Source organism: Mytilus californianus, unplaced genomic scaffold, assembly GCF_021869535.1.
Source record: "Mytilus californianus isolate M0D057914Y unplaced genomic scaffold, xbMytCali1.0.p SCAF_7, whole genome shotgun sequence".
Taxonomy (NCBI): domain Eukaryota; kingdom Metazoa; phylum Mollusca; class Bivalvia; order Mytilida; family Mytilidae; genus Mytilus; species Mytilus californianus.
The window spans coordinates 98,773,036-98,787,365 of record NW_026262723.1 but is presented as its reverse complement, the minus strand read 5'-3'; the positions used below and the strand labels follow the sequence as shown (position 1 = coordinate 98,787,365).

Below are 14,330 nucleotides of genomic sequence, written 5' to 3'. Positions count from 1 at the left end.
AACTTTTACAAAAATCTTCTCTGAAAATACAAGGCCAATTGGAATCAAACTTAGCCACAATCTTCATTGGGGTTGCTAATTTAAAAAATATATATGATCCTGTTTGTTAACCAACATGGCTAAAAATAGAACATATGGGATAAAATACAAGTTTGTCTATTATCTTGAATTCAGCTATAGACAGAGAAAATCTGACAGGGGCAGAAATGTTTAGAATGTTGAGATCTACTGTCTATTAACACCAAAACTGTCAATACAACTTTTTATAAGTTATTGTCCTTAAATGATAAATTTTACCATATTTGTTTTCATTGGAATCAGAGAGTCAAGAACATTAGTGAATAAATTAAATTAATTTTACTCAGAGTCTTTGAAAATAGCTTATTGTTTATACATGATTTTGAAGTCAATCTACAGAAATCGAGCCCCAGAAGTATTAATCATTTAAAAAATGTGCATTACTATAAATTAGATTTCATTTTGGTATTTGAAAGTTCAACTGGCACTATAGATAACGTCACATTATAGAAATCCAAGACGGACACTGATCCATTGTCGACAAAATATTTTAATAGAGACTGTATATATGCCTATTACAGTCCTTTCAAACAGTGTCCTGTTACACATACTTTGTACTAGGTGGTCTTGCTTAAAATCGTAGATACAGCAGGTACATTGACTGAATTGTAGAGCTCCTCCGTTTTTTATCAACTTGTATAAACGGCTCATTTGTGTAGCAGGAGCTGCTCTTTTTGATGCAGATGAGATCACCCCCAGTTTTTGGTGATTTCCTGTTGCTCAGTCTCCAGTTTTTTATACGACCGCAAACAAATTTTTGCGTCGTATAATGCTATAATGTCTTCATCGTCGGCGTCGTCCGAAGACACATTTGGTTTCCGGACAATAACTTTAGTTTTAGTGAATGGATGTCTAAGAAATTTTACCAGAAGGTCCAATACCACAAAAGGAAGGTTGGGATTGATTTTGGGGGTTATGGAACCAACAGTTTAAGAATTAGGGGTCAAAAACAAGCATTTTTGTAGTTTCCGGACTATAACTTGTGTTTAAGTGTATGGATCTCTCTAAAATTGTACTACAAGGTTCCATACAACAAAGGGAAGGCTGGGATTGAGTTTGGTGGTAATTACTCCAAGGGAGGGGGGGTCAAAAAGTTTGGGGGGATTTTTTTTTCCAATTTTTTGGGGGGGTTCATATTTTTTTTCTTGAAAATTTTTTAAATAATTTTTAAATAATTGCACAGTATTGTGCAATAGCAAGAAATCTTCAATTGCACAGTATTGCGCAATAGCAAGAAATCTTCAATTGCACAGTATTGCGCAATAGCAAGAAATCTTCAGTTGCACAGTATTACGCAATAGCAGGAAATCTTCAATTGCACAGTATTGCGCAATAGCAAGAAATCTTCAATTGCACAGTATTGCACACAACAACACAGTTTTGCGCAAAAACAAGACATCTTCAATTGCACAATATTGCGTAATAGGACAGTATTGCACAATAGCACACTATTGTGCAACAGCAAGAAATCATCAATTGCACAGTTTTGTGCAATAGCAAGAAATCTTCAATTGCACAGTATTGCGCAATAGCAAGAGATCTTCAATTGCACAGTATTGCGCAATAGCAAGAAATCTTCAATTGCACAGTATTGTGCAATAGCACAGTATTGCGCAATTGCACAGTATTGCGCAACAACACAGTATTGCACAATAGCAAGAAATCTTCAATTGCACAGTATTGCGCAATAGCAAGAAATCTTCAATTGAAAATAAATACAAATCTTTTAACCCAATTTCAATCAGATTAATTTAAAGTCTTTAATTTTTGAGGGTTCTAACCTTGTATTACTTTTTATACGACCGCAAAAAAATTTTGTGGTCGTATATTGGTATGACGTTGGCGTCGTCGTCGTCGTCGTCGTCCGGCGTCGTCGTCGTCGTCCAGCGTCGTCGTCCGAATACATATTGGTTTTCGCACTCTAACTTTAGTTTAAGTGAATGGATCTTTTTGAAATTTGACCATAAGGTTAAATACCACAAAAGGAAGGTTGGGATTGATTTTGGGGGTTATGGTACCAACAGTTAAGGAATTAGGGGCCAAAAAGGGGCCAAAAATGAGCATTTTCTAGTTTCCAGACAATAACTGTGGAACGGTGTATGGATCTCTCTGAAATTATACTACAAGTTTCCATACCACAAAGGGATGGTTAGGATTTGCTTTGGGGGGTTATGGCTCAAACCGTTTAGGAATTAGGGGCAAAAAAGGGGGAAAAACAAGGTTGTCCTGGTTAATGGACAAATACTTTAGTACAAAACATAATTTAAAGCAGTGTAAGGGAGATAAATCAAATACATCATTGAAATTATCTCCCTTACACTGCTTTTAAATTATGTATAAAGTAATGGTTAATGAACAATAAAGATAATCTAAAACAGTTTAAGGGAGGTAATCCAAATACAACGTTTTGGTTACTTCCCTTACACTGCTTTTAAATTATGTTTAAAGAAATGCATATTTATAAAGGAAGACCAGTAAAAATATCTGCAAATGTTTTCATCTTTTTTTTTTACAAAAAAATCCATATGAAAGATTTGACACTATATTTTTATTAATTCTATTATAAAATAGATTAAGTTAGCACTATGGTAAATTTAAATGGGTAATTATGGTTGCCAACTCCATTGGAAATTTGAATTGAGATTATGACCATATCTTGAGGGAAAGAATTTTTTTTGGGGAAAAAGGGGGGGGGGGGAATAAAAAGAAATTGTGGGGGGCCAATTTTTTCTCATTTCAGATTTCAGCTGAAATTAAAAAGAATTATTCTTCAAATATTATTTTTTTTTCAAATTTCAAATATTGAAAAATTTCAAGAAGTAATCTTTAATTGCACAGTATGGCGCATTAGATTTGTAAAATCTTTGATCACATTTATTTATTTGTTATGCCGAATCTAACAGTGTATTTAGATTTTTAATTTTGGGTCCAGTTTTCAAATTGGTCTACATTAATGTCCAAAGGGTCCAAAATTAAACTTTGTTTGATTTTAGCAAAAATTGAATATATGAGGTTCTTTGATATGCTGAATCTAAACATGTATTTAGATTTTTGATTTTTGGCCCAGTTTTCAAGTTGGTCCAAATTGGGGTCCAAAATTAAACTTTGTTTGATTTCAACAAAAATTGAATATATGGGGTTCTTTGTTATGCTGAATCTAACCATGTATTTAGATTTTTTATTTGTGGACCCCGTTATCTAATTGGTTCATATTGAGGTCAAAAGGGTCCAAAATTAAACTTTGTTTGATTTCATCTAAAATTGAATTATTGGGGTTCTTTGATATTCCAAATCTAACCGTGTATTTAGGTTTTTAATTTTGGGTCCTGTTTTTTAAATTGGTCTACATTGAGGTCCAAAGGGTCCAAAATTAAACTTAGTTTGATTTTAACAAAAATTGAATTCTTGGGGTTCTTTGATTTGCTGAATCTAAACATGTGTTTAGATTTTTGATTATGGGCCCAGTTTTCAAGTTGGTCCAAGATAGGGTCCAGTATTTAAACTTTGTTTGATTTCAACAAAAATTGAATATATGGGGTTCTTTGATATGCTGAATCTAAACATGTATTTAGATTTTTGATTATGGGCCCAGTTTTCAAGTTGGTCCAAATTGGGGTCCAAAATTAAACTTTGTTTGATTTCAACAAAAATTGAATATATGAGGTTCTTTGATATGCTGAATCTAACCATGTATTTAGATTTTTTATTTGTAGGCCCCGCTATTAAATTGGTTCATATTGAGGTCAAAAGGGTCCAAAATTAAACTTTGTTTGATTTCATCGAAAATTGAATTATTGGGGTTCTTTGATATGCCAAATCTAACTGTGTTTTTAGATTTTTAATTTGGGTCCCGTTTTTAAATTGGTCTTCATTGAGGTCCAAAGGGTCCAAAATTAAACTTAGATTGATTTTAACAAAAATTGAATTCTTGGGGTTCTTTGATATGCTGAATCTAAACATGTGTTTAGATTTTTGATTATGGGCCCAGTTTTCAAGTTGGTCCAAGTTGGGGTCCAAAATTAAACTTTTTTTGATTTCAACAAAAATTGAATATATGGGGTTCTTTGATATGCTGAATCTAACCATGCATTTAGAATTTTTATTTGTGGGCCCCCCTATCAAATTTTTTCATATTGAGGTCAAAAGGGTCCAAAATTAAACTTTGTTTGATTTCATCAAAAATTGAATTATTGGGGTTCTTTGATATTCCAAATCTAACCGTGTATTTAGATTTTAAATTTTAAGTCCCGTTTTTTAAATTGGTCTACATTAAGGTCCAAAGGGTCCAAAATTAAACTTAGTTTGATTTTAGCAAAAATTGAATTCTTGGGGTTCTTTGATATGCTGAATCTAAACATGTGTTTAGATTTTTGATTATGGGCCCAGTTTTCAAGTTTGTCCAAGTTGGGGTCCAAAATTAAACTTTGTTTGATTTTAACAAAAATTGAATATATGGGGTTCTTTGATATGCTGAATCTAACCATGTATTTTGATTTTGGACATTGGACCATAATAGGTAAATTAAAAAAATTGAAGTTCTTAGACCACATTCTTTCTGTGTCAGAAACCTATGCTGTGTCAAATATTTAATAACAATCCAAATTCAGAGCTGTATCAAGCTTGAATGTTGTGTCCATACTTGCCCCAACTGTTCAGGGTTCGACCTCTGCGGTCGTATCAAGCTGCGCCCCAGCAAAGCATTTTATTTGGATATTGGGGCCCCATTTTTAAATTGGTCTACATTGAGGTCAAAACGGTCCAAAATTAAACTTTGTTTGATTTCATCAAAAGCTGAATTATTGTGGCTGTATGATATGCTGAATCTTATTGTGCATTTAGATTTTTATTTTGGGCCCTGTTTTCAAATTAGTCCATATTAAGGTTTGAAGGGTCCACAACTTAAATTAAATTTTTATGCCCCCGCCGTAGCGGTGGGGGCATTAAGTTTTACCCTTGTCCGTCTGTACGTACGTACGTCCCGAAATTGGTTTCCGTTCTCTAACTTGAGTTTGCCTCAACCAAATGTAATGAAACTTATACACAATGTTTATTACCACAAAACACAGATCAGGTTTGAATTTTGGTGGCGTTACTTTTACCGTTCTAGAGTTATGCCCCTTTATAAATGGAAAAATTGAATAATTTTTAGTTTCCGATCTCTTACTCAAGTTTGCCTCAACCAAATGTTATGAAACTTATACGCAATGCTTATTACAACAAAACACAGATCAAGTTTGAATTTTAGTGGCGTCACTTTAACTGTTCTAGAGTTATGTCCCTTTATAAAAGGAAAAATTGCAAAATTTTTAGTTTCCGTTCTCTAACTTAAGTTTGCCTCAACCAAATGTTATGAAACTTATACATAATGCTTATTACCACAAAACACAGATCAACTTTGAATTTTGGTGGCGTCACTTTAACCGTTCTAGAGTTATGTCCCTTTATAAATGGAAAATTGCAAAATTTTTATTTTTTTCTTAATATCAAGTTATTTTTAAAATTGGAGTTATCTTCCTTTGTCCATGATTATAGTTGAATCAACTACAATCAATACTTTATACAATGCAATGTTTAATTTTGACTTCCACTGATAAAACACAGATCTAGTTGAATTTGGGTAGTGTCACTTTACCCATTATTGAGTTATGCCCCTTTATAAATCGAAAGATTGCAAAATTTTTAGTTTCCATTCTGTAACTTAAGTTTGCCCCAACCAAACATTATGAAACCTATACACAATATTCATTACCACAAAACTACGATCAAGTACAAATTTTTTGTTTCTGTTTTCTAACTTTAGTTTGCCTCAACCAAATGTTATGAAACTTATACACAATGCATATTACTACATAATACAGATTAAGTACGAAATAAGGTGCCGACACTTTTACCAGTCTTGAGTTATGTCCCTTTATAAACATAAAAATTGCTGAATTTTTTTATTTTTTCTCAACCAAATGTTATAAAACTTATACACAACTGTTCTAGAGTTATGCGTGTTTGCAAATAGAAAAATTTCTGAATTTTTAGTTTCTGTTCTCAACTTAAGATTGCCTCAACCAAATGTTATGAAACTTAAACACAAAACTCAGATCAAGTTCAAATTTGGGTAGCATCACTTTTACCGTTCTTCAGTTATGTTCCTTTATAACTATATGATATGCAAGCGGGGGCATCATCTGTGTCCACATGTGGACACTTATCCACATTTATTTTTTTTTTATATGCTGAATCTTACCATGTTGTTAGATTTGGGATATTCGACCATTCTAGGTAAATTAAATGTCCCATTTCAAAATTTTAAGATCTTTGACCACATTTATTTTGTGTCAGAAACCTATATTATGTCAAAAATTTGATCACAATCCAAATTCAGACAGTATCAAGCTTGAATATTGTGTCCAAACTTGCCCCAACTGTTCAGAGTTGGACCTCTGCGGTCGTATTAGGCTGCGCTCAGCGAAGCATTTTATAAGTATTATTTGTGGACTGGCTTTTTGTTGTTTTGGCTATGCCGAAAGCAAAACATTTGAGGTCACTTTGTGTCCCCTTACACTTGTGATATTTTTTCTCTTAAGGCAGCCTCACATTTTGAGTAAAACATGTAAGTGATCCTATTGTTTTCTCTATTTTATTCAGCCATGGATATGTTCTTTCCATGCAAAGAAAGTCTTTATCTAAATCTGTATGTCTATGTTTTTATTTCAGCTGTATTTTCCACAGCCACTTGTTTCTATCCAAGGTAAGGTCAACTGTCCATATGTTCCCCAGCCACTTGTTTCTTTCTATCCATCAGAAGGTCGACTATCCATATGTAATAGAACATATGGAATTGGGGACCAGGATAGTCGATCTTCCAATGGATAGAAACAAGTGCCTGTAGTTTTTTCATCAGGGCCTTCGAAAGAAAAGAAAATCGACACTGTCAATGATGTCGTCTATAGCTTCACTCACAGACTTGAGTTGTTACATTCTCTACAAGGGAATAGATAATACTATGATTCAGAATGTTGGCAAGTCATTTAAAATTTCAACTATCTGCTCTATTTTTAGAATGAAAGAAGATTTCCTAACGTTACAAAAGTAGATTGTCGATTAGGGTAAATAACGCATTGGACAGCGACTAGAAGCAGAGGTTCCAAAGGTTTTTTGATCCTCAGTGGTCTTTGGTCCAGTAATTGTTCAAGCATTACTGGTCCAATTAGTGTTTTAGCAGTCTTTTACCAGAGACATATAAGTATTATATGTCTCTGCTTTTACATTATGAGTATTGAAAAATTCTTACATCTACACTGGTCATTTGGTCCAGTAATCGATGACATATTACTGGACCAAACCATTTATTACTGGACATTGCCACATGTCTGACGGACCTTGGGAATGACTGTAGAAGGGTTGAGAAGCTGAACGCATAGTTTTAACATATAATTGGATTCTACTTTACATGAATTGAGTTTTTGAATGAATTGAGTTTTTGAATGCTGAAAATGTCAAATGGATTGGGTTTTTGATTGTTTTTTTTTTTGCATAATAAAGCAAATACACAGCTAATATGTTTTGTATACCTGTCGATACATTTATTTTTGGCATTACACAAGTCATGTCTTCTTTGACTGTTCATGACGTTAAAATACTAAATCCCTGGGATGTATTTTAGTTGATTTTAGTCTCTGATGCATGATTTTTATTATATTGGTATGACGTTGGCGTCGTCGTCGATGTCCGAAGACACATTGGTTTTCGCACTCTAACTTTAGTTTAAGTGAATGGATCTCTTTGAAATTTTACCATAAGGTTAAATACCACAAAAGGAAGGTTGGGATTGATTTTGGGGGTTATGGTACCAACAGTTAAGGAATTAGGGGCCAAAAATAAGCATTTTCTAGTTTCCAGACAATAACTGGAACGGTGTATGGATCTCTCTGAAATTATACTACAAGTTTCCATACCACAAAGGGATGGTTAGGATTTGCTTTGGGTGGTTATGGCTCAAACCCTTTAGGAATTAGGGGCAAAAAAGGGGGAAAAACAAGGTTGTCCTGGTTAATGGACAAATACTTAAGTACAAAACATAATTTAAAGCAGTGTAAGGGAGATAAATCAAATACATCATTAAAATTACCTCCCTTACACTGCTTTTAAATTATGTATAAGGTAATGGTTAATGAACAATTAAGATAATTTAAAATAGTGAAAGGGAGGTAATCCAAATACAACGTTTTGTTTACTTCCCTTACACTGCTTTTAAATTATGTTTAAAGAAATGCATATTTATAAAGGAAGACCAGTAAAAATATCTGCAAATGTTGCATCTTTTTTTTTTACAAAAAAATCCATATAAAAGATTTGACACTATATTTTAAATTCTATTATAAAATAGATTAAGTTAGCACTATGGTAAATTTAAATGGGTAATTATGGTTGCAAACTCCATTGGAAATTTGAATTGAGATTATGACCATATCTTGAGGGAAAGAATGTTTTGGGGAAAAAAAAGGGGGGGGGGGGTAAAAAGAAATTGTGGGGGGCCATTTTTTTCTCATTTCAGATTTCAGAAATTAAAAAGAATTATTCTTCAAATATTATACTTTTTTCAAATTTCAAATATTGAAAAATTTCAAGAAGTAATCTTTAATTGCACAGTATGGCGCATAAGATTTGTAAAATCTTTGACCACATTTATTTATTTGTTATGCCGAATCTAACCGTGTATTTAGATTTTTAATTTTGGGTCCAGTTTTCAAATTGGTCTACATTAAGGTCCAAAGGGTCCAAAATTAAACTTTGTTTGATTTTAACAAAAAATGAATATATGGGGTTCTTTGATATGCTGAATCTAAACATGTATTTAGATTTTTGATTTTTGGCCCAGTTTTCAAGTTGGTCCAAATTGGGGTCCAAAATTAAACTTTGTTTGATTTCAACAAAAATTGAATATATGGGGTTCTTTAATATGCTGAATCTAACCATGTATTTAGATTTTTTATTTGTGGACCCCGCTATCAAATTGGTTCATATTGAGGTCAAAAGGGTCCAAAATTAAACTTTGTTTGATTTCATCAAAAATTGAATTATTGGGGTTCTTTGATATGCCAAATCTAACCATGTATTTAGATTTTTTATTTGTGTGCCCCGCTATCAAATTAGTTCATATTGAGGCCAAAAGGGTCCAAAATTAAACTTTGTTTGAATTCATCAAAAATTGAATTATTGGGGTTCTTTGATATGCCAAATCTAACCGTGTTTTTAGATTTTTAATTTTTGGTCACGTTTTTTAAATTGGTCTACATTAAGGTCCAAAGGGTCCAAATTAAACTTAGTTTGATTTTAACAAAAATTTAATTCTTGGGGTTCTTTGATATGCTGAATCTAAACATGTATTTAGATTTTTGATTATGGGCCCAGTTTTCAAGTTTGTCCAAGTTGGGGTCCAAAATTAAACTTTGTTTGATTTCAACAAAAATTGAATATATGGGGTTTTTTGATATGTTGAATCTAACCATGTATTTTGATTTTGGACATTGGACCATAATAGGTAAATTAAAAAAAATCAAATTCTTAGACCACATTCTTTCTGTGTCAGAAACCTATGCTGTGTCAAATATTTAATCACAATCCAAATTCAGAGCTGTATCAAGCTTGAATGTTGTGTCCATACTTGCCCCAACTGTTCAGGGTTCGACCTCTGCGGTCGTATCAAGCTGCGCCCAGCGAAGCATTTTATTATTAATTGTTTTGGCTTTTAACTAGCTGTCAGTAACTGCGAGTACTCTCAAATCGTACTTTCTTTTTAATTTGACCTGTTGATACTATTTGTAATGCTTTTTTGTTATTTAATGTTAACATGGAAACTTGTTTATATACCAGCTTTGGTTATTTGATATAACTACAAATTTTCACTTCTTCGTACTATGAACATCAAAATTATTTCATTTTTCCTTAGATGCTGTTCCTGGACCTATACAGGAATTTTTACCGAGCACTAATTGTATAGTTTTATTGTTGATATTCACCCCATATGTACCAAGTGTTAGATTAGTTTTATTGATATTAAAGAAATTTCTTGGTATTCCTAAACGGAAGATTTTATACACACAGAAGAAGAAGTATACTTAACAACAAAATTATTTTCATTTACCTGTGTATGATTTGACGCAGGTTTCTTCAAAAGTGATGATTTTCTATAAATTGTTTGAAATTTCACAGTGATATCATACTTTAACTTTGTTTAAACCTGTTTATTTACTTTTGACTTTAATTATTTATCCCTTGTAATTTTTTATTAACTGTATATTTTCAGGTGTCACAGGTCAAATTTATTCGTTCATTGTGTGTTAATTTACGTTTTTTGATTGAGTTAAGCCTTCCAATTGATATTTTATAGTGTGTTTTTCTATGTTGTGATGTTATACTATTGTTTCAGACAAGGGAGAAGGTTTGGTACCATTAAAACGTTTAATCCCGCTGCAAATGTTTGCACCTGTCCTAAGTCAGGAATTTGATTACAGTAGTTGTCGTCTGTTTATGTAGTTCATACGTGTTTCTCGTTTCTCGTTTTTATATAGATTAGACCGTTGGTTTTTTTCGTTTGAATGGTTTTACACTAGTAATTTTTTGGGGCCCTTTATAGCTTGCTGTTCGGTGTGAGCCAATGCTCCGTGTTGAAGGCCGTACCTTGACCTATAATGGTTTACTTTTATAAATTGTAACTTGGATGGAGAGTTGTCTCATTGGCACTCATACCACATCTTCCTATATCTATTGAATGGCTTCAGTTTTACTGTAAACACTTGTACAAAGTCTTTCTTTTGAAAGAAAGTTCTATTTTATCCAAATTTTCAGAAATGTACTGCTATTGAATTATTGTGTCCCCGTACTTTAAAGTCGTCAGCTTTTCCGTATGCCGTGACCTTATAACCATGGCATCTCTAGTTAAAACTCAGTTTACAATCACTCAGCACCGTGTTGCTTGTTACTGTGTACCATTTTATGTTTTGTACATGAAGGAAGCCGTTGATTCTCACATTTGAATTGTTTACATTTTGTTGTGTCACAGCCTTTTGTAGCTTCCTATGTGGTATGGTATTGCTTAAGTTGTTGCAGTTCGTACGACGCCTATAGTATATATGTCATTTTGTTTCTTGTGGATAGTTGTCTTATTGACGATCATACCACATCTTCTTTTTATAATTTATATTCGATATCAAAACCCTAACTGAGTTAATTAGCAGTCAAAGTTTTAGATCGAAATCACCGAATGCAATACATTTTATCGACTATAAGGTGCACAGAGGACCTAATTTAGTTTATATGCATGCATTGGTTCATTAATTTCCTAAACCTCATAATCACCAGAAACTCGTTTCATATGACATGAAATTAAAACTTTAAACAAGATATCGGACGCATAGACCCATTGTCAAGAATCAGTCCGGTCGATATTGCGCATGCGCATTCAGATACCCTACATGGATAAAATCGTTATATAGAAGCAGGAACATATATATTGATATATTGTTCCCAGATAGAAGTTATATGGAAAACCATTCATGATCTCAAAAAGAGCCAAGAAAAATTTGACGAAAATGTACTTTGAGTGTTGTAAAATTTCAAACTATCGGCAGACAGACTGATGTTGTACGGTTACACCACTGTCCAAGATTAGGGGAAAAGTTTGGCGCCGTTCAACCCCGTTACATTCTTTATATGCCTTTCCTAAGTCAGGAAGGAGCCTGTAGTTCAGTGGTTGTCGTTGGTTCATATCTGTCATATTTGTTTTTCGTAAATTGTTTTGTTATGAATTAGACCGTTATAGTTTTCTCAATTGAATTGTTAAATACTTTTCATGTCGGGCGGCCTTTTAAAGCCGACTATACGCACAGGCATTTGTTTCTGTCATTGGGGGGTTTACTATCCACACTTGTACGAAAATCACGTGATTTTTCGTACAAATGTGGATAGTAAACCCCCATTGACAGGGAAAATCACGTGATTTTTCGTACAAGTGTGGATAGTAAACCTCCCATTGACAGAAACAAGTGCATGTGACTATACGGTATGGATTTTTCTCGTTGTTGAAAGCCGCAATTGCTTACATCAACTTCATTTGAACTTTATTTTTGGCAATCACAACACATCTCCTTATTTTTATAAGGAAGTGCATGGTTTCACGGCACATGCAAAAAATGCTTACTCGCTACAGCTCAACATTATCAAGCTGCACACCAAAAATAATTCATTCCCTTTCATTGAAACTAAGAACACTTTGATGATAGTGTAAAAGTTAATCTTTCTGACGGACGGACGGGGCCGAACACTTATTAAACCTGCGACGCAGGTAAAAACGCTAGTTTTGATCTTTATCTAAAACACTTAGAACCACTATCAACCAAACAATTTTTTTTCTTGAGCATCGTGTTAAACATCGACTTGATGAATATTTGTCACACGGAAATCGCAAGTTGTTTACAAAGGTTTTAAAGTTAGTTTTAAAATATATGTATGTGCATTTTGATACATTGCATGGCCCAGAAATTAGGCAAGCCGTTTTACGATTTATTCTAATTAATTTCAAGATATCTCATAATATATAAGATATCTCATAATATATAAGATATCTTATATAGTTTAGGGAAAACAGGACCACAAACAAAGACAAACAACACCGAACGACACATCAACCACCAACACCCAACCATCGGGAAAACAGAACCACAAACAAAGACAAACAAAACCGAACGACACATCAACCACCAACACCCAACCATCGGGAAAACAGAACCACAAACAAAGACAAACAAAACCGAACGACACATCAACCACCAACACCCAACCATCGGGAAAACAGGACCACAAACAAAGACAAACAACACCGAACGACACATCAACCACCAACACCCAACGATCGGGAAACAGGACCACAAACAAAGACAAACAATACCGAACGACACATCAACCACCAACACCCAACCATCGGGAAAACAGGACCACAAACAAAGACAAACAGCACATAATGACACATCAACCACCAACACCCAACCATCGGGAAAACAGGACCACATACAAAGACAACACCGAACGACACTTCAACCACCAACATCCAACCATCGGGAAAACAGGACCACAAACAAAGACAAACAACAACGAACGACACATCAACCACCAACACCCAACCATCGGGAAAACAGGACCACATACAAAGACAACACCGAACGACACTTCAAGCACCAACATCCAACCATCGGGAAAACAGGACCACAAACAAAGACAAACAACAACGAACGACACATCAACCACCAACACCCAACCATCGGGAAAACAGGACCACAAACAAAGACAAACAACAACGAACGACACATCAACCACCAACACCCAACCATCCGGAAAACAGGACCACAAACAAAGACAAACAACACCGAACGACACATCAACCACCAACACCCAACGATCCGGAAAACAGGACCACAAACAAAGACAAACAACACCGAACGACACATCAACCGCCAACACCCAACGATCGGGAAAACAGGACCACAAACAAAGACAAACAACACCGAACGACACATCAACACCCAACCATCCAGAAAACAGGACCACAAACAAAGACAAACAACAACGAACGACAAATCAACCACCAACACCCAACCATCGGGAAAACAGGACCACAAACGAAGACAAACAACACCGAACGACACATCAACCGCCAACACCCAACCATCGGGAAATCAGGACCACAAACAAAGACAAACAACAACGAACGACACATCAACCACCAACACCCAACCATCGGGAAAACAGGACCACAAACGAAGACAAACAACACCGAACGACACATCAACCGCCAACACCCAACCATCGGGAAAACAGGACCACAAACAAAGACAAACAGCACATAATGACACATCAACCACCAACACCCAACCATCGGGAAAACAGGACCACATACAAAGACAACACCGAACGACACTTCAACCACCAACATCCAACCATCGGGAAAACAGGACCACAAACAAAGACAAACAACAACGAACGACACATCAACCACCAACACCCAACCATCGGGAAAACAGGACCACATACAAAGACAACACCGAACGACACTTCAAGCACCAACATCCAACCATCGGGAAAACAGGACCACAAACAAAGACAAACAACAACGAACGACACATCAACCACCAACACCCAACCATCGGGAAAACAGGACCACAAACAAAGACAAACAACAACGAACGACACATCAACCACCAACA

General features: G+C 34.6%; 1 protein-coding gene across 1 annotated transcript in view; it reads left to right on the top strand.

Annotated features, from left to right (window-relative positions):
* The window catches only part of LOC127709190 (transmembrane channel-like protein 5), a 293,058-nt gene that overhangs the window by 118,317 nt on the left and 160,411 nt on the right, over positions 1 to 14,330 (top strand). The gene's annotated exons all lie outside the window — the stretch shown is intronic.